The following is a 24,374-nucleotide window of genomic DNA, read 5'->3' as shown; positions in this document are numbered from 1 at the left end:
AGTACACTGAATACAAGTACAAAAATGAATGATATTTATATATACTAGCAATAAACAAGGGGAAATTGTTAGGTATTAATCTAACAACATATATGCAGAATATATATGTAGAAAAATATAAAACACAAAAGTAATCAAGTAAGGCTTGAATAAATGAAGAGATATATTGTGCTCATAGATTGGAGAGTTTAATATCTACAATGTCAATTCCTCCAATTTTATTTGTAGAGTCAACATAATTTCAATAAAAATTTCAGCAGTTTATGTTATGTAAAGGTTATTTTAAAATTTATATCAGAAGTAAAAGGAGCTACAATGTCAAAATGATTTTATAAAAGAAGAATCAGAGTTGGAGGACTAAACTATCTGATTAGAAGACTTATTATAAAGCAACTCATAGATTCAATGTAATAAAGAGTCTAAGTAAATATTTACAAAAAATGTTCAATTGATTTTTGACAAAGGACAAGGACAATTCAATGGAGAAAAGATAATATTTTCAACAAGTGATGCTAGAATTATTGGATAGCCATATGCAATAAAGTAAACTACAATCTGTATCTCATACATTATTAAAAAATTAACTCAAAGTGGTTCAGAAACATAATTGTAAAACATGAAATTATAAAACTTTAGAATAAAACATAAGAGAAAATCTTTGTGACTGGGTTAGACAAAACATCCTTAAATATGACACCAAAAATTTAGTTCATAAAAGAAAAAAAAAATTGATAAACTGGACTTCACAAAAATTTAAAACTTTTGCTTTTCAAAAGACATTAATAGAGAAATGAAAAAAACTAGCCAATGATTAAGAGAAAATATTTGCAAAGCACATGCAAACAGAATATACAGCGGTTTCTCAAAACCCAGCAATATGAAAGCCAATAATTTAATAAGAAACAGGCAAAATATTAGAAAAGACATTTAACCAAATAGAATGTATGGATGACATTTCAAGATATGAAAAGCTGTTCAACACCATTAGTCATTAAGGTAATTAAAATTAAACCACAATGAGATGCTATCATATAACTATTAGAATTGCTAAATTAAATAAAAAAGAACAACAAACACAATACAACCTAATAAAAACAAGGGTCGGTGAGGATGAAAAGCAACTGGAATTTCATGCATTGTTTAGGAATGCAAAATGGCAGAGTGGCTTTGATTAACATTATGGCTGGTTAATATTTTTATAAACTTAAACCTACATTTAGCATATGATCTCTCAATCCCATTCCTAATTTACCAAAGAGAAATGAACATCTATGTTTACATACAAATCTGTAAATGAATTTTTATTACAGTTTTGTTCATGATTTATTCCTTAAAAACAACCTATATGTACTTCAGCTGGTTTTATTAATTTCCTAGAGCTGCCATAACAAAATACTACCCACGGGGTGGTTTACAGTAACAGAAATTTGTTTTCTCATAGCTTTGGCAGCTGGATGTCCAAAATGAAGATGTTGGTAGAACTCCCTTTGAAGGCTCTAGGGAAAAATCCTTACTTCTCTCTTCTTTGCACCTGGTGACTCTCAGAAGCTCTTGCCGTTCCTTGTTTTGAAGATGTATCATTCCAATCCCTGTCTCCATCGCCACTCGGCCTTCTCTGTGTCTCTTCTGTGTCTCTCCATCCAAAGCTCTCTCTCCTTTTCCTTAGGAAGGTATCAGTGATTGGACTCAGGGCCCACTGCAATCCAGTACGGCCTCATTTTCACTGGTTTGCATTTGCCAAGACCCTATTTTCTAATAGGGTCACATTCACAGACAACAAGGATTAGAGCTAGAACACAGGTCCACCCACTACACTCGTGATTGGACAAACACACTGGAATAGCCTTCTAAGGGAATGTTCGCTTAGAAATCGAAGGGAGTAAACTATTGATACACGAACAGCAGAGGGGAGTCTGAACGCGCTCTGTTCCTATAGAAAGCCAGATTCAAATAGCTACAATTTGTATGACTGCATTTATGTGAGTTCTGGGAAAATAAAATGATGGAGAGGGAGACAACCTCAGCGGTTGCCGTGAGTTGGAAAAGAGACAGGGTTTGATTACATGAAGGAACCTTTGGGGTGATGTTTCCTGTTTCTTGGGCCCTATTTGGGGTGAAGTTCAGATAACTCTGTGCATTTGTTGAAATCCATAAACTGAAAATAGAAAAGAGCAAATTGAAAAAAATAAATTAAAAATAGAAAGTATACAGAGTTGGAGAGTCCAGAAAGCCAGATGTTCAAGAAGGATCACAGATGCAGCGAGACAGGCCTGCTAGAAGCAGGAAGCTCGGGGCAGAGCAGCGACAGGAGCACTTCTGTGCAAGTCTCGCTGATGGCACGCAGTGTGCTCCCCGCCCCCACTCCAACACAGCCTCCTGAAGGTCCGAGCTCTTCAGCCCTGCTCTGGGATCACAGTTCTGTTCCGCTTTGCTTTGCGCCGGGAAGACGAGTGAGCCTGGCCTTCAGAGAAGAGCAAGTTAACTTGTGATCAGAAAGCGGTCAGAGACCTAAACGAGCTGAGGTCATTTTCAGTGACACCCGTTTTCCAGGGTGAGTTCGGAACTGGAGTGCGGAATTCGGAGGACGATTTCCCGCGTGCAAGAGCACGGAGGGCACGCTGCCCGCCTGCGCACGCTTTTAAGACATTCACGTGAACACATACTTTAAACAATGGAGAAAAGAACCAAATCCAAAACATAAGAGAGGCAATTTCATGGTTTAAAAGAATCTGAAGAGTGAAATTCACTAATTATAAATGTAAGGATTTATCAGGTTTGAAGGTGTTTTAAAACCCCAGTGTGATCTAAAGCCTTTGAAAAAGAAGTTATATAATATAAAATTATAATTTAGTGGCATGAAAACCATTCATGTTTAAATTCCTGAATACGCAGAGCTAAAATGCAGGTGTGCAGGAGAGGGGTTGGGGGTGGGGGTGGGGGTGGGGGTGGGGTGAGCAGAAGCAGCAGGCAGACAGCAGACTGTTTCACTCTTGCCCTTGACAACTTCAGGAATGATGGGTGAGCGGTTTCTAATTGCTTGCCTAAAGTATGTATATTCTCCCTTCTTTCTTACTCAGAAAAACCCAGTTTTGTTCAGAGGGGTAAACTACCCAGATGAACAGCCTCTATTTCCAGGCTCTTGGTAGCTGGAAGCAGCCGTGTGACGCACTTCTAGACAATGACGCAGGAGAAAGTGGACCCAAGGATGAGCTTCGCCTCACACATTAGAAAACTGCTCCTTCTGTCTTCTCCCCCCGCCCCTTGGAATGTGGATGGAGGCCAAAGACGCAGCTGTCCTCTGGGACACCGAGGCCTCCTTGGGAGGACAGCCGATGCTCAGGATGACAGAAAGAGGGTGAGGAGGACCCTGGGGAGCAGCGCAGTCGTGCACTCTGTGTTCGGACTTCCTGCTCCATGAGAACAGTCAGTCCAGGTCTGCACGATTTTCCATTTCAGGTCGCTGAACCCAATCCCTAGCTACCACTGTTTTCAAATGCATAAATCTAACCATTAATAGAATCATAAATAAAATATATACTTACCAAACTACTAAAGAAGATAAGGGCAGCAAAATGTTGTCTCAACAGAAAAAAAAATCCAAAGAACATAAAAATAAAAATAATGAAATGATAAAAATACGTCCTCATAGATCATGTGTGACAATAAGTAGATAAACAAGATTAAAGTAAAGTAAAATAAAATCTCATGATATCCTGCTTGCAGACGTCACTTCTCAGGAAAGAATCAACAACAAAAAAAGTTAAAATTAAGTGTTTTTCAAATATTTATCAGGGAAACAACAGAAGAAATCATATGTTGTGGTAGAATTCACATCAGACACAAAAGAAATTAAGGCAGAAACATTAAACCAAAGAAGTTCCTTCATTTTGATAAAAGATACATTCTCTATAAAAATGTTCTTTTAAGAATCATCTACCTAAACTAAATATATCAATCTCAAATTTCATAAAAAGATAAATTGGTTGAAAGACTCTTGAGAAAGCATTTAACACACTCTTTTTGCCTTCACAGATTAGGGAGATAAATAATAGCACAGAAAATGTAAATGATATACTTGATGAGATTGAAATAATGATTATATATGAAGTTGATAATACATGTTCTTTTTGAGTGGTGAGTACATTTTCAAAACTAAAAATGACAAAATTCATAGGTTATAGACTTTGACCTTTATTCAAGGAAAAACACAAAATGAGAGCTGTGTATCTCTGCAAACCACATGTTGATAATCTGGGAAAATACTCATAACAGTATGACAATATAATGTGAAGAAAGTGTAGCTCAAAATTATGCACCTTGTTACCCACATATTTTAAAACTGCAAAATGAAATACTACCATCTTCACAGTGGCTACTTTGTGTGAAATTAGAAGAGATATAACTGCTGTACTTCTGTGTTTTATGAATTTTCTACCATGGAGTAGACATTCTATTTAGAATACATAAAGAACAATAATTGGTGATAAAAACAGAAAACCAAACCAAACGTACAGTATGAACTAACTTTGTAAAACTGTGTGTGAGTTTATAGAGACAAAGGTTTAAAAGCGATACGCTAAAATATTAAAGCGGTTATCTCAAAGCTATGGGATTTATAAGTTTCAGCATTTTTCACAATGAATACCATCATCCCTGTAATTAGGAGAAAATAAAAAGTGATAAAAAATTCAACAACTCATCGGGAGTCTCCCTCTCACGACGGCATAGAGGTTCATACTTCAGAGCAACCCCTCTCCCAAATACACAGCAGTGCAGTGAAAACAATAGGTATGTTTTTAAAAGGCCCATGGAAAACAAACTGCTGGTCCCAAAAAGCAACAGCAACTGAAGGTGCTGAGTGGAGTTGCCTACGGGTCTAGAATCCAGCAAAGGGAACTGATGGCTGAGGGTGTAACTTCTGTGGGAAGTAACATCTAAATGTGCACTTTGTGAGACTGGCCACATAAACCACACGCGCTGATCAAAGGCAGGGGCACCGGCCATCCTTGTGCCATACCCAAGAGAGGAGGCCGGACAGAGGGTACCTGACCAGCCTAGGACCTGCTAGGGCCCACGGCCTGGACCCATAGTACCAAGAGCAGGGGGCGGCAGGACAGAAGGCTGCAGTCCTTCAAGGAAGGGGTCACGTGGTCATGGAGTGGAGGTTGGATCTGGGGAAGCCCCTGTATCACCATGGGTTAGGAGCCCAGAAATGTCATCTGAACAACTAGCCTGGTGGTGGCAGGTGGGGTAAGGGGAAGGCAGGAGGAATTGATCACAGAAGTTCCACACAGGAGCGGAGGGATGATCAATGAAAGGTGAGGAAGTGAGGAAGAAAGATGCTAGAGAGAAAAAAGATTAGACAGATAGATGACAGGGAAGGGGAGGGGAGAGAGAGAGACACACACACACACACAGACACATACACAGACAGACACACACACAGATACACACACACACAGACAGACATACACACAGATACACACACACAGATACACCCCCTCTACACACAACCACACACACACACAGACACATACACAGGACACACACACAGACACACACACAGACACACACAGACACACACACACAGACAGACACACACACAGACAGACATACACACAGACACACACACACAGATACACCCCCTACACACACAGCCACACACAGACACACATTGTAATAAAATTGTAAATTAAATGATGTATTTATATTTTATGTGTGATTAGTTTTAAACCCCTGTGTAAACCCTGTCTCCAGTTGGGGCAGATGATCAGTGGGTGGCCAGGGGGCGCCTACACCTGAGGTTTCACACCTCAGACACTCAGGCTCCTAGATTATGAGACGGTTGGCGAGTTAGTAACTTGGGCGGCCGAGGTTCCCAGCCCAATACTAGTGTTGTGCAGAAGTTCGTCACACCCAAGGGCAGTACTCTCGGGGTTCAGCCGGCTTCCCCCCTCAGAATGCTCCCGAGGAGACTGCAGCGGGGCTCAGGTCGGACTCTGCCACGTGTCAATGGAAAACTCGAAGTGCTGCTGGAGGCCCCCGATGGTGCTGGAGAAGGGGCCGGCGTGCCCCTGCGGTCCCTGTGCGTGGGTCCCCGCCCAGATGCGGACCTCATTTCCCTCCCCCACCCCCACCTCCACTCGCAGCCAGCTGCGCTGTCCCCGACTCCTGTGCTGCTGTGGCTTGCTTGTCACTGGTCCTTGAACTCACGTTTCAGTGACCACCTCTTCTCTCAGAAGCTAGGTCCCAGGGTCTGGCTGGGGAAGGTGTTGGAGGGCCGCCCCCTGAGCTGTCCTCCTAAGCTTTGGTCCATCAGACAGTCCCTTGGCTTCCTGATGCCTGGACATGGCTCCTGCCTCCCAAAGACCCTTCTCTGCTCAGTCAGGATGGATCCCCCGCTTTATGAGGGCTAGTGTGAGCCCAAGCGGCCTGGTTGTCAGTTCCAGATCATCTTTGAGAGAACCCCCAACAGAGCTAGGAATCCCTGGAACATGGGTACCTTCCCTGGATGGCCGAACCCCACATCCTGGGTTCAAACAGTGGATGGCTGGACATCAATACATTGCACAGAAGAGTGGGTGCGGCTGTGTCCCCTTCAGTGAGGAAGGAAGAGAAGTCTGACCCGCAGCAAGAGGAGTTCCGTTGGACTGCAAGTACCGATTTCTGTGTTGAAGATGGCTGATCATTAGCATGCCCCTGAGAAATATATTTTTGAAGTGAATAGACTCAGCAACAAACAATTCCCATATACCAGTCTTCTAGGGGCTGGGGATCCGGAGTTGTGTGAGAACCATCCCAGTGGGTTTACAGCAGTGGCTGGGAGATGGTTCTCCAAGGCAGGCTTTCTAAGCCTCTTCACTGTCCACATTTGAGGCTAGATCATCCTTTGTTGTCGGAGGCTGTTCTGTACATTTCGGGTGTTAGCAGCATCCCTGGCCCCTACCCACTAGATGCCAGAAGCAGCCCCTCCCCTGATCTGTGACCACAAAAAATGTCTCCAGACTTTACCAAATGTCTCCTGAGGGTAGGGGTGGGTCCAGGGGGTTGGCACAATTGTCTGAGGTTGAGAATCATGAGTCTAAGAATGTATTAAGATCAGTAAACCCTGATTTTTAAAAATTTGACATGGTGTTAGGGGAGAAACAATTCTCTTTCTAATGCTTTTCTACTGAACTAGTCAACTAAGTGGGTGATAGACAATGGAGGAGGTGGTAACCTGGTGGAACCCCAGAGTTATAATCTGGTCAGGCTGGGTTTAATCTGCCCCTAAAGTAAGATAATGGAGCAAGGGCTCCAATCCGCTTCTGGGGGTAGGAGAGAAGCCTGTGGTGATTAGTCGTATCCAGTGCAGCATTAAAGCCCGAGAAGGCAAGCGGTGAAAACAAGTCCTCACTGGCACGGAATGAAAGGTTTGCAACTACATGGAGCAAATCACTCTCTGGGCTGTGCCAGAAAGGAGTCTGGAAGCGACACAATTATGGAGATTATGACTAGAGCGATGATTACAGACTGGCGGAAATCTTTTTTCAAGGACTTGCTAAGGAAATGGGACCGTAATTAGAAAGGGAAGCAGAAAGGCTTTCCCCCCTCTTTTAGGTGAACTAAAAAGCTTCAGTAAATACACAGCAAGAACGTACAAAACTTGCAAACCAGTGGGAAATGTTCGAACTTCTGAGATCACTAATGAGCACAGCCTACAGCCAAGGGCCGCGGTGAGAACCGGGCTCGCGGTTGCGTGTGAAGCCCAGAGCTTCTGGAACAACGGCCGACAAGCTCCTGGGATGAAAACCCCGAGCAGAGTTAGGGCAGCCCACTTGCCCCAACGGGGAGAACATGGGGAAGAGTTAACACATTTACGAGCTCTGATTTTTTTTTTTTTGGTCATTGATTTTCTCACTCTGAACAGTGTGGAAAGTAATTGTTGCCTTCTTGGTGGGAGATAAAAACCCAAACTGAGATCCGGAGGTTTTTAAGAGTTGAGCAAATTTCAAAGATATGAAAGCAGAATTTTTGGCACTCAGGGATGGAGAGGCAAATGACATCATAGGGCTTAAGGGAGACTGAGAGCTAAAAAAGTACATTCGGAAATTTCAGGAGCTGCCTGCCGCTGAAATAATTTTGAATTATTTTCCAGTAAATTTAGTTGTCACAGAAGGCGCTAAATTGACAGCCCTGCAGAGGAAAATGTGCCAGTCTGGAGATGCTGTGGCAGCGCCGGTGTCCGCGCCAGGACTGCGGTGTCAGAGCCGGCCTTCTGGGGCTGGTCCTCTCCACATTGGTGACACATGTGGGCGTTAAAAGCTCCAGCTGTGGTCCTCTTGGCTTGTAGAGAGGAAGGAGAGCCAGTTTTCCCTTTGCAGTCTCCGTTTCTGGAGCCTCATGACATCCCAGGTCACTCCTGGGATGCTTTGGGGGACTGTCCATCTGGGAGTTCAAGGTCATCATCCCCAAGCTTCTGTGTGAATAGTGCGTATTTCCCTAGAGAGCTCATGGGAATGACATCATCCTCAATACATGGGCGATGAATTCAAACATGGAAAACAAAGATGGTGAGAAAGGATGAAAGGTGAGGAAGGAAGACTATTTTCCCATAAAGCCATTATCGACGGCTTCCCTCCCCCCGCCGCGGGTGAGGGGGGAACCGTGGGAAAAGGAGCTGGGTCGAGGTTTAAGATGGAATGGAGACGGGAGAACTGGGACAGGAGAGAATTTTCTGTCCCCCTTTTCTCCTGAAGACTGTTATTGTTCAACAATCAACCCGGAGGTTATGGCTTTGCAGAGAGATGGTAAATGAAAAGTAATAGAAAGACATCTGTAAATGAGAAAAAATATTAAAATGAGATAAAACTAAAACGAGGAGGAAATGATAGAGAATGCACTTAAGTGCTTCAAATACACACTCAGAAATGGAAAACTAATTAGAGGCACCAAACAAAATCACCAGGCCGAGCCACACGGAGTGAATTCATGTAATATCTATCTGGTCTGTGTTCTCATAGCACTGTTTCAACCCTCCGAGCCGAGCTCTGCCCTGCTCACTAAATTAACATCAGTTTGGATCCTCACGTCAGAAGAACAGAACGGGGCCATGTGGCGTGCTCATCAATAAATTAAAGGCCAATCAATTTCCCACTTATTTTCAAATCTTGATTCAAAACATTTGCTTTTCCTCCCCCATTGTCTGCCTTGGCCCTGGATTTCCCACAGGGTTCGTGAACGTTCTGGTGTTTGCCATGACTACATCCGGAAATATGTCGAACTTTTACCCCTGTAATCAAGTCAGAAATCTTGCTTGCTCATTATGGGCTCCCCTTTCTGCCTCCCCTCCATGTCTCTCCTCCCACCTCACTGCTCCAGGGTCTGGGAGGATCCACGGTCTGGGCAGCAGAGCCGGTCAGCTCTGGCCTGGTCTCCTCTGCTAACCTGGAACCTGGGGATGAGTTCTGCCGACTTCTTGTCTACTGGCTTACCAGCTTGTTTTTTTTTTTTTCTTCCTTACCTTCACTTTTTTTACAGGCTAACCCAGGCACTTGTGAACTCTGATCCCATCTCTTCGGTGTCCCCAACGTGTCAACTACCTCAGTTACTCCCTCTTTTGCTTAAACCTCCAATTACTCTTTCTCTACCCTGGCTTCTCCCCCCTCTGGCTATAAACACCCTGAGTTCTTCCTCTGAGAAGAAAAACATCCCCTACAGAAACTTCTGTATCTCCCTCAACTATTCTCCTTCCCAAATTCCCTTTAAAAGGATGCCACTATTTCTTGACCTACACTTCACTCATCAACACAATCTGATGTTGCCGCCACCCTGTGTCTGCTCCACTCCTCTGCTGAGAAATTGCTCTGGGAAAGGTCAACAGTGATCAGCTCCTAAGGGTCAAATCACATCATCTACCGTTGTCTTCCTTTTACCCAGCTTCTCTGCAACCGGACTCCAGCAATTCGTTTTCTTCCTTGAAACACTTCTGCTTTTCCTCCCATTTCTTTGATACTCATTCATCTTCTCATTAGCTCTTCCTCTTTCTCCTCTACTTAAATGTTGACTCTCCCTTGGAACCCCCTTCACCTGCTCCTCTCTTTATTCTACAGGCTCTCTCTGGGCATTGTATCTACTCCTGTGTTTTCAACCATGTCTTCCCCATGGACACCTTTAAAATCAGGTCTCCAGTCCTGACCTCCTGCCTGAGCTCCCCTCTAGTATTTCCAGTTGTCTTCTGATATGTCAGAGTCAAGCTGTCAAAAACAGAACTCATTATCCCAGAAACCAGCGCGCGCTTGGCATCCGGCGGCCTTGCTGGAGCTGAGGAGCGTTCCCGGCAGGTCAGAAGACACACTTTCCAGGCGGGTCACGTCTGCCTTCTCCCCTTTCCCCTGGGGAGTTCAAAATCAGGCAGATGCAAACGGATAATTCCCGTCCTGACTCATCTTCAGATCCTCCACCAATTCTGTAATTACAGAAGACAGAATACCAAATAACGAATTCAAGCTCTTGTATAAACAGATGTGTTGGCCAGCTTTCCTTTGAGCAGCCTGACTTCTGGGCCAGTACCGAATCGGTAGATGCTTTAGTATTACCTCTGTGTCCCTTCATCTATTCTTGTCACTTCCCTGCAAAAGATAATAAGCACATCCCGAGAATTCTGGCTCTGGAATTCTGCTATGGATGTATTGCAGACAGACCCTGTCGTGTGTCGAGGCTCAGCTCTGCTGCTCTCTTGATACCAACGTTTATTATGCAAGTTATTTTAGTCCAGGATCATTATCCCTTCTGGTAGAGACTGACAATTCAGCCTTCACCCGAGATTTTTGGAGGCAGAGAAGGACACTCTGTCAGCAGGTGGTACTGCCGTTCTTATCAGATAAATGGTTGTTCTCCTGAATGCCTGTCTCCTGAGACCCAGGGAGCAGGGCAATAGAAAAGCGTTCCCTATCTCTTTTAAAATACAAAATAACTCCATCATGGAGGTTGCATCTTAAGCTCTTACCTATTTATTATAAAAGTTATTATTAGCAATGCTTAGTTGATGTCACTTAAAGCATTCAATAGGTTTGGGAGGGGGGCATTTTGGGCAAGGGACTGAATGGGGGAGAGGGAGTCTTGGACTAGAAACAAACAAAGAAACAAAAGAACACAAGAATCAGAGGCATTTGAGGACACAAAGACAAACAATCCCTACTGCACTATTTTTCTTAGGGTCAGAAAACTACCCAAGATTTGGGACAGCTGCCTACTGCAGTAGCATAGACAGCTGGCATGACATCGGGGGACAGAGGAGTCATGCTCACCTTGGGAGCAATATTCTGTTTCATTTTATGGAGAGGACACAAAGTAATTGAAAAAAAAAATTCCCCCCTTATTTTGTTTTTGTGCAACATCAGTCAAATAATGATAAAAATATACATGGATCAAGTTTGCCTCAGGCTCTCAAGGTCTGTATTGGAACTACCTCTGGGAGGTTCACCTGTGGATGGAGATGGATGTTGGAGTCACTCTAAGAATGCAGAGAACTTCCTGTCTCAATGGGAAGGCATTCAAACGAGGACAATATATGCAATGATTGGTAACATAACTCCTTTCTGCCTTGAATGTTCTTACCTGCATCCAGATGGGAAGGTGTGCGTTAGGAGATCTGTGGAAACCCTGTCTGCCACAGGGGCCTTCATGCTGCTGTGCAGAGGGCGAGCAGAGAGCTGGAGGGACTGGAATTCCGCCAGTGACTCTATGCAGGAGGGAGGCGGGGCCCACTCACAACTGGAAGACACTTCCGAATGGGACACAGGGAGCCTTATTTAATTCTCCTGTGGTGTTGTAGTCTGGGTGTTTTCAGGTCTTTTGAACTTGATGCTTTTATCTGACACTGACTGAGTCGATGCAGATGAGAAAGTCCTGTGAGGCAGCATTGTCACCAGAAGTTCTGTCCCCGGCGCTTCTTGTTCTAATTGTGTCTGTTCTACGAGGCATTGGAATCGACATGGCCCAGTCAATAATGACCACTTTAAGTGGAGAAACATTCTTGGAGACACTGCCGCAGTATTTCAGATTTACTGACACTTTCTCATTTAATTAAGAAGATGGAGACCATTCAGCCCCTGCTGGTCAGAGACCTTGAATTCCTGTAACAAACTTCTGCCCAACTAAATTTGGCTGAAGAATCCTTTTATAAGAGGAAATTTGGGCCGGGTCCTCTGGCTTGATGACCAGTGTTTTAAATATTCAAAGGAACTATGAGTGGTGCAGAACAGAATGTCCTTCCAGTTTACTGGGAAGAGGTTCTTCTGATCCAAGTCCTCTTTACAATTTTGCTTACATCAGGGAAAAAGCTATTCATTGACGATGTCTCTGAACAGCTCTTAGCTTCTCTCCACCACCAAGAGAGATGGTGACCAAAGGTGTGCCATCCCTTAGAGCATCTTAAGGATTTAATGTATAGAGACCAATTTGGATTCCTGGATTCGGTTAATTGGCATACACTTTCCCAACCCATTTTGGACAGAGAAGCCTTCAATCATAGATGGGGCATTGGACCAGATGTGGAGATGCAGACAAGTAGAGAGCAGAGGTAACTAAGACAGTCAGGGCTCAAAGGTAGTAATTATTTAAACAATGAATTATTTTAAGGTATACTATATACACAACAAAGTTCACAAATTGAGTGTATAGTTCAATAAATTCCCTCCTTCCTTACATAACTAAATCTATGTATAAAATACTGCCAGTATTCCAGAAAGCTCAACCCTGCCTCCTTCCAGTCATTACCCCCTAAAGGCTACCATTATTCCGCCTCTTCTCATCAGAGATTAGTTTTGGCTATTTTGAATTTCTTTTCTTTTCTGCTCAACATTATGTTGGTGAGATTCACCATGATGCTGTTTGTAGCATTCGTTTGTTCCTTTCCATTGCTGTTTAGTATTCCTTTGTATGGATATACTAAAGTATATTGACCTATTCTACCGCTGATGGACATTTGAAATGTTTCCAGTTCTTGGCTCTTATGAAAAAAAATGGCTATGAATGTTCTTGGACACTGCCAAAATATTTGTAATAATTTATATTTCCACCAGCCATAGGAGAGAGATTCAGATGTTCTTCATTTTCACCAGCACTTAGTATTTTCAGCCATCCCAGTGTATGTGTAGTGTCTCTCCTTGTGGTTTTAATTTGCATTTTCTTGATGGATATATCATCTTGCATTGAGAAGATTTCATGTGCTTATAGTTTATGTGTGACAATTGTGTTCAAGTGTTTTATTCATTTTGAAAAATTGAGTTGTTTGGTTTTTCTTTATGGATTTATGGCAATTAGGTGAATATTCTAAGAGTACTTTATCAAGTCTATGTAGGAAATATCTTCTCCTAAGCTGTCAGCTGCCTCAAAAGTGCTCTCTGCCCAGGGTTTTCTCTTCTTGACACTGATGGTCTTGCCTAATACCAACTTTCCAGTGCTGAGGTCTAAAGAAGCAAGGAGAACCCAAGGGGGAAATAGAATTCCCTATCAGGTAATATTCCCTTGAAAAGTGCATTTTCTGAGAAGCTGTCCTTAAACCCTATACCTCATATTCATTAAAAAATTTTTGATTACATTTATTGGGGTGACATTGGTTAATAATATAGGTTTCAGTTGCACAATTCTATAATGCATCATCTGTATATTGTATTGTGTGTTAACCACCCCAAGTCTCCTTCAGTCACCTCATATTCATTTATGTCTCGGGGTGTCTTGTACTCATGTCTGTTAGTGCCCACATTATATTGCAGTTGGTGGCATGCCACTCTGTTCACTGACTGTGAGCTCCTGGCTGGCAAGAACATGTCTCCTCATCTATGTATCTTGAGCAACCAACTCAGTCCAACTCAGGGCCAGGCTATGTTCTACTTAGTTATTGCTCAAAAAATAGGTACTAGGCAAATAAAGGAATGGGATGGTTTTAAGCATAGCAGTGACATGACCAGGGTTGCATTTTAAGTAGGTAATTCTGGCAGCGATATGGAGAGAGAGGCTGGGACTCTCAAACATTAAGTGGCAATTTAGATCTCGCCGGTTTAGACAGCAGAGCCAGAGAAAATAGGCTGAACGATAACGGAAAAGGTCTGCATGTGTTTTTCTTCCGTAGCCAAGGGATGTGCAATCAACCCCAAGGCAATGATGATGTCAAATTTTGTTAGAAAATTTACTGGATCTGACTCAGTGATAGATAATACAAGACAACAAAAAAAGATATGTCACAAGGCCCCAGATGACAAATGCCAATTGAATAGTACACTCAGTAAGTGCTAAGAGTTTAGAGGAGCTAGCGATTATACCATGAGGCACAATGATCAGGATTTTACTAGTAAGACTTTCCTTAATACTCATTTACTTGCTGACATGCTTTTCAAAATTATGATAGAAATATTATTATAAATAGGAGACTAGTGTGAGTTGAATGAGAAAGTATGAAAGATGCTGTTTCTACTCTCTCTCGGCCTCAGGATCAGCATTGAGGAGGAAGGAATAAGTGGATGCTTTGAGAGACTCAAGAATTGGCACCTCTGAGCAGGGAATAGCAGGGCCCCCGAGGCTGCCACTAATTATAGGCTCTGGGATGGGGGTGATCCCACCCCCTCTTCAAAACCGGCCATGCCTCTGCCCTCATGCTGGACCCTGTTCCAGCCAAGAAGACCCTAACAAGCTGATCCTGGGGATTTTATAGATGGGAGACATACAGCTTGGAAATCCTCAGGTAACATTTTTAATTTGGAATTTACAATGCTCCAAACAACTCCACAACTTTAATTGTTTAAAACGTGGTTAAGTATGTTTTAAATCGAACCATTTTTTTTTTTTTTAACATTAGTTGCCTAAGAGCTATGTTTCTTTTATTTATTTATTTACTTTATTACAGTTTGCATTCAATATGATATTGCATTAGTTTAGGTACACAGCACAGTGGTGGACAACTATGTACTTTACAAAGACATTTCTGGTTCAGTGCTATTAAGTAAATTCCCACCATCGTGCAACCTTCACCACCACCATCTCCAGAATTTTTTTCATCTTCCCAAACTGGAACTCCATGCCCATTAAACAGCCACACCGCCTTCTCGTATGCCCCAGCCCCTGGCAACCGCCCTTCCCCTTCCTGTGGCCGTGACTCTGACAGCGCAAGGCTCTGCCTATAGGTGGGACCACACAGCATTTGTTCTTTGGTGTCTGATTTATTTGACTTGGCATCATGTCTTCGAGGTTTAGCCATGCTGTCACCTGTGCCAGAATTTTCTTCCTCTTTTGGATTGAATCGTTTTCTATTATATGTTTATCACATTTTGTTTATCCATTCATAAAATTTCATTTTATTACTCCTATCTTTCCAGTGAACGTGGATTTTTTATCTTTTATGTATTACCAGAAGAACTATCTCTGTAGGGAGGGAAGGGAACTAACACGCATTGGGAAACTATTATGGGTCTGACACTGGGCGATGTTCTTTCACACTGAGGCCATTTGTGCCCCCCATGCCCTGTGTAGTGGGCATCACTGCACCGCCATTCAAATGAGGAACGTGGAGTGAGTTGTACCCAAGCTCATCAGACTCCGAAGCTCATTCATTTTTTATGACTGTGCAGTGCACAGGGGCAAAGCCCAGAGACAACCGACACTGTGTGGCTTTGAAGTGAATCAGGTTTGTCTTGGGTTGTTCCTTATGCTCGTCCCATCGTCCCACTTTTAGTGCCATCTCCCCCACCCCCTGCCCCCCGTGAGCTGCCATCCCAGTCAGCTTGCTTTCAGCATAATGAAGGAAGAACATTTTCTTTTGTCAAAAGAGCACGTAGCTGAATAAAGAAAACCCTATGATGATTTCAGTAGATGCTGCAAAGCATCTTAATTCTTCCACATTCTTCATATTTAAAAAAAGGAAAAGTCCAAATACTTAGCAATCTGAAATGCGATAGCCAGGTCCCTTGACCTCAGAGTCTTCATCTATAATAGGAGGACTTGCCCTGGCCGGTGTGGCTCACTTGGTTGAGGGTCACTGGTTTGATTCTCGGTCAGGGCACATGCCCAGGTTACAGGATGGCTCCCCAGTCAGGGTGCATATGGGGAGGCAACTGATCTATGTTTCTCTCTCTTTCTAAATAATCAATTTAAAAAAACAAAACAAAAAACACATGCAGTATGAGATCTTTCCAAGTCTCAAACTTGCCCTCTCTCTCTCTATTCAAGCCAGTGCTTGATTTTGGTAAATTATATCGTCATCTGTGTCCATATGCAATCCTGGCAGGTAGTTGGTAATGGGAATGCTGAACCACAGAGAGGAAAGGTTGTGTTGGGGCTGGGGGTGTGCGCTGCAGACTCACCGTAGGGGCATCTACACTTGAGCTCAGTCCTGGGTCCACCGAACCCCTGCGCCATGGAAATATTGCTGATGGATAGACTGGCTCAGTCTTGACAGAGGCGTCTTAGGGCTGACCTGAGGCCTGACACCTTTGCCCAGTATTAAAGTTTCTGCTAATTACTTAGAGGAGGGGTCTGCTAGCTTAAGAATCAAATTGGTAGATGACATGAAGCTGGAAAGGATAACACAATATTTTTATAAGCTAGAAACATCGCCCGAACCTCAGAAAATTAAATAGATGTCAGGGTTGGCACTTGGATCTAAAAAGTCAACTAGCTGTTCAAACAGAGATAAGGCGGCAGTGAATTAGTCAGCACTCCTGGGGTTGCAAGCGACAGAAGCGTTACTTTTGTGGACGCAGAAGAGGGAGGTTTTGGCCTTGGAAACAAACCCTGATCAGGGCCTTGGAGCTGGAGCGCTGCTTGGACTCCCTCAAGCTGTCTCCTTTCTGATTCTCCTTGTGCATTTTTCAGTTTTCTCTACAAGGGAGGAAGTCTGGCCTGAAACAACTCTCAGATTCACATGTTTCTAGTTCATTCAAAAGACATCAAATCATTTCTGGGAAGGCGTCTAACTGGCCTGGGCGCAGCCCCACTGCAGGGCCAGTGCTAGACCCAAGGAGGAGGGTGTGGAAAGTGCTGTCACCTGTCAAGTGGGGCACATGGCGAGACAGTTGTGCAGGGGGGAGGAGGTTTGGGATGGAAGGTCTAAAACAAGGCAGACTTGGGCTTTTGTTTACTAAGAAGATGATAGGAGGTGCTGGTGACATGGGGTTGACAGAAAAGCTAGAAGTCTGTCTCTATGGCACGAGAGTACTGGGAGTGACGTCCCGATGGTGGCCGTTCTCCGCTCTCCAGGTCATTTCTAGGCTGCTGCGTCTGGCTCCGGTCATCATGCTTGAAAAGGAGCGTTGACAAACTAGAACGTGTCCACAGTGGAATTCCCACATAGGTGTAAACATATGAGGTATATTACGTGCACAGAATGATAAAGGATCAGGGACATTTAACCTGAAGATGTTTATGGCGACTCGGTGAGTGTCACTCGTGGATTCATGGAGGTTTCCTGCGCCGCCCTAGTGAACCAATCTATGCCCCGCCCTGCGTGGGACCCGGCCGCACGCCCTGCTCTGCCCAGGCCAGAGCGCAGGCCTTGGAGCCGGGCAGCCTGGGCCGCTCACCCGCTTTGCCGCGGCCAGTGCCTTGGTGCATGTGTCTCTTGTGAACATCTGTGTTCTCACAGGCCGTGTTAAAGATGCCGCGAGGTAATGAATCCAATGTGCTCTAACATAGAGGGGTGGCTTCCTCCATAGTAACATCAGTATCAGCAGACTGGGTAAGTGTGAGAAAGGGGTTATCAGGAAAGAGGGTGACCCAACAGCAAGTGAGAGCCTTCACAGGTAGTGAGCTTGCTGTCTGCGGAGGTATTCAAGCAGAGGCTTGAAAACCACTTGGAAGCGTGAATTCAAACACCTCCTCTGGGTATTGGACTAGGTGGCTTTCAGGGTCCCACTTAATTCAGAGTTAGTGATTCTAGATCCTTATCCATTTCTTAACTCCTTCAACTACTTCACGAATTCATATTCATAATTTATCTGTTTTCAGAAATTTAACAAGTAGCAGTTTTAGTGATAATTATTGCATTTCTATATTTATAGATAACTGGCACATATGGAGGTGGAATAGCACAATTTGATATTTTCTCGTGTGCCAGATTTTTTTTAATAAATATAGAAAATCCTATAGTTATGAAAAACTATTTGTTAAAATTAAACATGTATGCAACCGGGCATCTGTTCTGATATATCAGATCTCTTGAGAACTGGTTTTCCTGTTGCCACTGGATGAAACCCAGTATTAGCCCGGAGCTTAAGGGCCTCACGTCTCAGAGTGCCCCAATAAAAATGGAAATAACTACTAATTTCTGCACGGAAAGCACTTCTAGTCACTCTGGTTAAAATTTAATTTTCTATCTATAAAAAATACAGATCGTCCCCTCTCTGCAAAAAGCTGCAGTGGGATTATTTTTTTTTCAATGATGAGAATTTTAAACAGACCGCAGGGTGCAGCGGAGCCTGGGTGACAGAGCCGGCTAGAGTCGGCTCTACCTTCTGGCTCGCTCTCTCTCCCTGTGTGATCTTGGGGAAGTTGTTGGACACCCTCAGGCCTTCTTTGCCCATCAGTAAAAGCAGAAAATAAAACCTTTCTTTTAGTATATTGTGAGGGTGAAATACCATCAACCGAGTGTCTCACTTGCAGTAGACATTTAAAAATGTTGATGCCCTGCTCTGGCCAGCTTGGCTCAGTGGTTAGTGCATCAGCCTGCAGACCAGAGAGTCCCGGGTTCGGTTCCCACTAAGGGCACGTACCTCAGTTGCAGTTTGTCCCCGCCCTGGTTGGGATCATGTGGTGGCAGCCACTCGATGTGTCTCTCTCACATTGATATTTCTCTCTCTTTGCCCCTTCTCTCCTGCTCTATCTGAAAATAAATGCAAAAAAAAAAAAAAAAAAATGTCCTCTAGTGAGGATGAAAATAAATAAATAAATAAATATGCTGATGCCCTGTCTGAGAGGTGTGGGTCTGCATTTTGGAAGTGACAGTAGGGGTTGTATTGATGGTGGTAATAGTTGTTAAAGTAAAACCTACCATTTACCAAGTGCTTCCTATGTGTTGGGTACTAGATTAAACATTTAAAATACACCACCTCTCTCGATCCTAACAGCTCCGTGGGGTGCATGGCAGCAAGACCATTTCACAAGAGAGGAAACGGACTAGTACAGAAGTTGAGTTAAGCTTGCAAGTGGCAAAGTCAGATCTGAGAACCAGGACAGGCTGATTCCAGAGCAGAAGTTGTTTTTTCCCCCCCTTCTTTTTACTCTTCCTCCATTGTGCTTAGCTGATATTCTAGAAGAGTATTTAGAAACCAAAGTAACAGTTATCGTTTATACTTAGCATAAAGGATGTTCTCATTTTTATTTCTCTCAGGTGAGACTTTTTATGCTGGTTGGATCTTCACAACCTGCTATCATTTTGGAATCACAACTCCTATAGATGTTGATAGGTTGCCCCTGGACCTGGGATTCTTTGAGGTTGTTATGGATTTTAGTCTCCCCCTGGGGCTGTTTTGACACTTTTATGTCTTAATCATGGCATAGAACCAAAAATCTGTATTTGTTGTTCTCTAGTCATTTTCATGGTGAAATATTCAGGGTAGTATGATCTAGAGAACTGTGTGGACTAGTGAGTTTTGTCTCTTGTCTCCCTACAGTTGGGGAACTTCACTTTGGGTCTGCTATGCTCTCTGCCTCCATAATTAGCTGCACCCAGATTCCTCTATTCCCACTTGGGTGCCAGAGGGCCAGGCACCTCTGCCCACAGTGGGCCCGAAGCGTGCCTGGAACCGACTGCCTGGTGGCCACCTGTGACCTCGGGCTTCCAGGGATGCTCGCCACACCTGCTCTTTGGGTTCAGCAGGGCGTCACTCTCGGCTTCCACTAAATGTCATTGTTTAATTTGCTAGCTTCCAATTTAGGCTTATTTTTGAGAATTCAGATCTCCTTTCAGACAAATTAGGTTAAACTGCTCGTGGCGAGGGAGCGTCTTGACCTCAAATCATTTTCTTTTTTCTTTTCAAAGGAAGTTGACAAAGGGGCTCATGGGTGAGATTTAACAGGCCCTGGAGAAACCAGAGCGAGCTCGTGAGCCAGTGCACACGGGCCCGGGAGAAAGGAAATACGCCAGGGACTGGTGGCATCATCTCCGGAAACAAGCCCCACCCTCCTGACGATATACCTAGTGCCACACCAGTTTCACAGTATATATTCCCAAATGGCCTTGTATATTAAATATCCTGATATTTAACAGATTCTAAACAAATATTAGGTAAGTAATATAAAAAGATGAAGAGCCTTGCGCATGACAAGACTTCAGGGTTTTATCTCAAAGGCAATGGTACATCTTTTATTTTGTTTTTCAATAAGAGTGTTCCCTGTTTCCACAAAGCAGCTCTTACAGTCAATGAAGTTGTGTCTCTAATGACACACACAAGGTCCCCAAAGGAAAGCCACTTGACATTTTGTTCCAAACCAACCACTTGGAAGAGAACAAGGAAAGTCCGTTGAAAAGGAATATGGAGTTCAACTCCCCTCTGGGTGATGGTTCTCGCATGTGACCCAGATCAGAATCACCTGTTGGGCCTATTAAAGCAGGTAGCTGGGCCCCACCAGAGCCTCAGCTCCAGGAGGTCTGTCGTGTGGCCCAAGAACTTGCATTTCTAACAAGTTACCAGGTGATGCTGATGCTTCCATTCCAAGGATCCCTCTTCAGGATCCACAGAGCTAGAGTGGTGCTGCCTAATAGATACATAATGTGAGCCACATGGGCAATTTTAAATATTCTAGTAGCCTCAAGAAAAGGTAAAAAAGAACATGTGGAATTAGTTATAGTAATGTATTTTACTTAAGGCAAAATCTCCAAAATATTATCATTTCAACATATAGTCAATGTAAAAATTATTAATGTGACATTTTTCATCCTTTTTTTTTTTTTCATATTAAGCCTGCAAAATCCAGTGTGTACTTCATGCGTACAGCACATCTCGTCTCAGACTAGACACAGTCCAATAGAATCGCCACGTGGGTTACTGGCTACTCTATTAGAAACTGAAGAGTGAGTATTCTAATAAATTACATTGCAGAGAAAGAGCTTAGAGAGGTCAAAAGTGATTCTCAACCAGAGCTACACATCCAAATGACTTGGAGGAAATGAAATATACTGATACCTAGGTCCCACTCCCAGAAAAATCTCATTTATTTGGGCTGAGGTCAGGTGTGGGAACCAGTATCTTAAAAAAATACCCCCATGATGCTAATGTGCAGCAAGGTTGAGAGTCCCTGGGGCAGATGGAAGCGGAACTAAAGGTAGAATCAACCTATAAATGTAGGATCCTCCTACACGTGTATCCTTGCTGCTATGTCTGAATGTTTGTGTTCCCCTAAAATGATGACGTTGAAATCCTAACCCCCGGGGGACCCTCCACCACACGGAGGCACGACAGAGCGGGCAGTCTGCAACCCAGGAGACAGACTGCAGCAGCACACGCCCATCGTGTGCCATGCGCTTGGACTTCCAGTATCCCAAACTATAAAAAATGTATGTGATTTTGTTTAACAAACCCCCAAGATTTAAGTTTTATAGGAGACTGCTTTTTTTTTTTTTTTTTTTACTTTCAAAAGGTAAACAACAAAAGAAAAGAATGAGAAAGAGAACAAAGTCAATCATGTTTTTGACAGAGATTGAAAGTTCTGAGAACATCATGGCCAACCCATTATTTTATGTACAAGGAAAATGAAGCCCAGAGGTGATACTACCTGGCAAGTTTACGGGTGAAAACGACACGTAACAGACCCTTAGGACTACTTGTTGGCTCTGTGTGTTGTTTATAAACAGCCAGGTTAATGGCATTTTGTGATAGCAGCCCAGACTAAGACACTTGGCAAGGTGGGGGTGGGGAATACTAATTCCAACAGAACACCTATAATTGAGGCAGACACTTTCAAAAGGACACCCGTGAACAGATGTTACTGCTATTTTGCTGAAGGTGTCGTTGAAAGGCAGAAAGACCAAGTCGGTCAGCCGACCTCAGTAGTATGGACTCAAGAGCAGACACTACATTGCACAGAAGCAACTGATTCCAAAGCCCGTTCTTCTTGTGGCCCTATCTTGCCTGCCTTGCTCATTGAACCCCAACACAAACATCCCTCCAGCTAGAACTGTGGGTACGCTCTCCCCTTATCTGCTTGTTAAACTGAATTGTATTTTCTCCACTTTTGAAGAAAACCATCGACATATTTCATTAGTAATAAGAAAATATGGTCAGTGGTTTTTTTCCACAGAGGAGCTAGATAATTTCTTGACTCTTTGTTGGGGGGATAAAGGGGATGGGGGTAAATAGATGATTAAAATAGGCCAACTGTTTCCTCTTACTTTTCTATTTTAAAGGGAACTTCCTTGGGGTCATCATTTATATTTGATTCTCCAAGTGGAAAGGAATGTCCATCTGAGGTCTGAGAAATTTCACAAGCCCTGACTTTCATAGTTTAAAGTGTCTTGTTTTAAGAATTTGCAAGCCACTTGGTGTGTGGGGACGCGGGGCAATTAATCTACAGCATAGAGTGCTCAGGGAATCCCAGAGCCCGATGAAAGCAGGTCATGCAGGTAGCTAAGTGCAGCTCTGGAGGTCAGGGTCAAGGGCAGTGGGACGCTGGTTCAGCGGGGACTACTGTTCCGCATGCTCACTTAGGTTTATCACGAGCTCGCCTGAATTAAAACTTTTTTCTAAAGGTCTTTTGTAATTTTCTGTTGTGTGGAACTTAGTACATTTAGTATGGCTTGAATCTCATAACTGAAATGACTTAAACCCTGATTTATTTTAACTTACTTGCTTTTCCTTACTAGTTTTAAGTCTGGAATATGTCTATTTGAAGCTAAGAATTATAATTACATTCCAGTGTTTCAATTATAGTGTTTCTCCTGGCCCACTTTTCATGTACTTCAAAATCACTAAACATAACAAAATAAGAATTTGGGTCTCTTATTGATCTGTCCTCAATTTCTCTTTTAGCACTAAACGTGTAAGAAGATCTAGCTAATGATGTGTTATTCTTGCTGTACAGGCCATGAGTTTGACCTTGGAATCCCACTGCTGAGAACCTTTGTCCTGGAATACTTTCCTTGCAAACTTCTTTTTTTTGAATGTCTAGATCTGGATAAAATTCAATAAAAACCCTGTTCAAATGCATGCCATGAATTTGTGAAATTCAGTGATGATTGGTTTGAATAAATGCATTTTATCCATTCTTTATTAACTTATTAGCAAATGGTCTTCATTATGAATTTGAGCACATGGCAGGAAGGTAGGAATATTTAAAGATATTCATATGGACATTTGGTGAATTTGTACCAGACTCAAGTCAACCAAAAAGAGAAGGCTTCATGTTGTGTACAAGTAGGAAGTAAGGTTGGATAGTTAGGTCTGGTTGAAATTTGTAAACCCATACAGTTAAGCAAAGTAATTTGCCCCGCAAATTTTGTTGTTGATAAGAAAAATAAATTGTTTTTTTCTCATCAGTAGTGGAACCGAATGTGAGTCATGTGCCAAGGGCTGCTTGGTGGCATTAGTGGGCAGAGAACACTTAAGCTGCCCTCAATATAGCCACTCCAAATAACAGGTAAAAAGAGTGTACTTGCTATCCAAGTTCCCTTAGTCCCTTCTGGACAGAGTAGATTTTCTCCCTATATATTAACTTAGCATGACTTGTCCTGGAGTCTTGCTGTTCAATCAGTTGAGACCTCAAAAGCTGAGGATGACATGACAGATGTCAAGTATCTCCCACTCTAAAGCTATGTGTATGACCATCTATTGCATGCTAGAAGGCCACCTGAAGAGGCAATTCTACCCCAAGGGAGGATGCACATTTCATTCATAGTCAAAAAAGAGTGACCCAGAGATTATTTGAAAGGAATATAATGGAAAAATACCAAGTTGATTTCTGTTAGCATCTTACAGAGTGGTACTTCAAAAACAAAACAAAACCTTTTTTCCTTTGTTTCTCTTGCCTTAGGTGTTGTATCGGTGAAAATTCTGCTGCGTATGATGTCAGATTTTGTTGCCTACATTTTCTTCTAGAATTTTTATGGATTCATGAGTCACATTTAAGTTTTTTATCCATTTTGAGTTTATTCTCATGTATGGTGTAAGTTGGTGTTCTAGCTTAATTTTTTTTTGCAAAAAAAAATTAGCTGTCCAATTTTTCCAACACCATTTATTGAAAAGACTTTCTTGACTCCACTGTATGCTCTTGCCCCCTTTGTCAAATATTAATTGAGCATATTGTCTTGGGTCCATTTCTGGGTTCTCTGTTCTGTTCCACTGATCTATATGCCTGTTCTTGTGCCAGTACCAAGCTGTTTTGATTTCAGTGGCTTTGCAGTATAACCT

This window comes from Molossus molossus, unplaced genomic scaffold (assembly GCF_014108415.1).
Source record: "Molossus molossus isolate mMolMol1 unplaced genomic scaffold, mMolMol1.p scaffold_m16_p_8, whole genome shotgun sequence".
In the NCBI taxonomy this organism is placed as follows: domain Eukaryota; kingdom Metazoa; phylum Chordata; class Mammalia; order Chiroptera; family Molossidae; genus Molossus; species Molossus molossus.
This window is presented reverse-complemented; position numbering follows the sequence as displayed.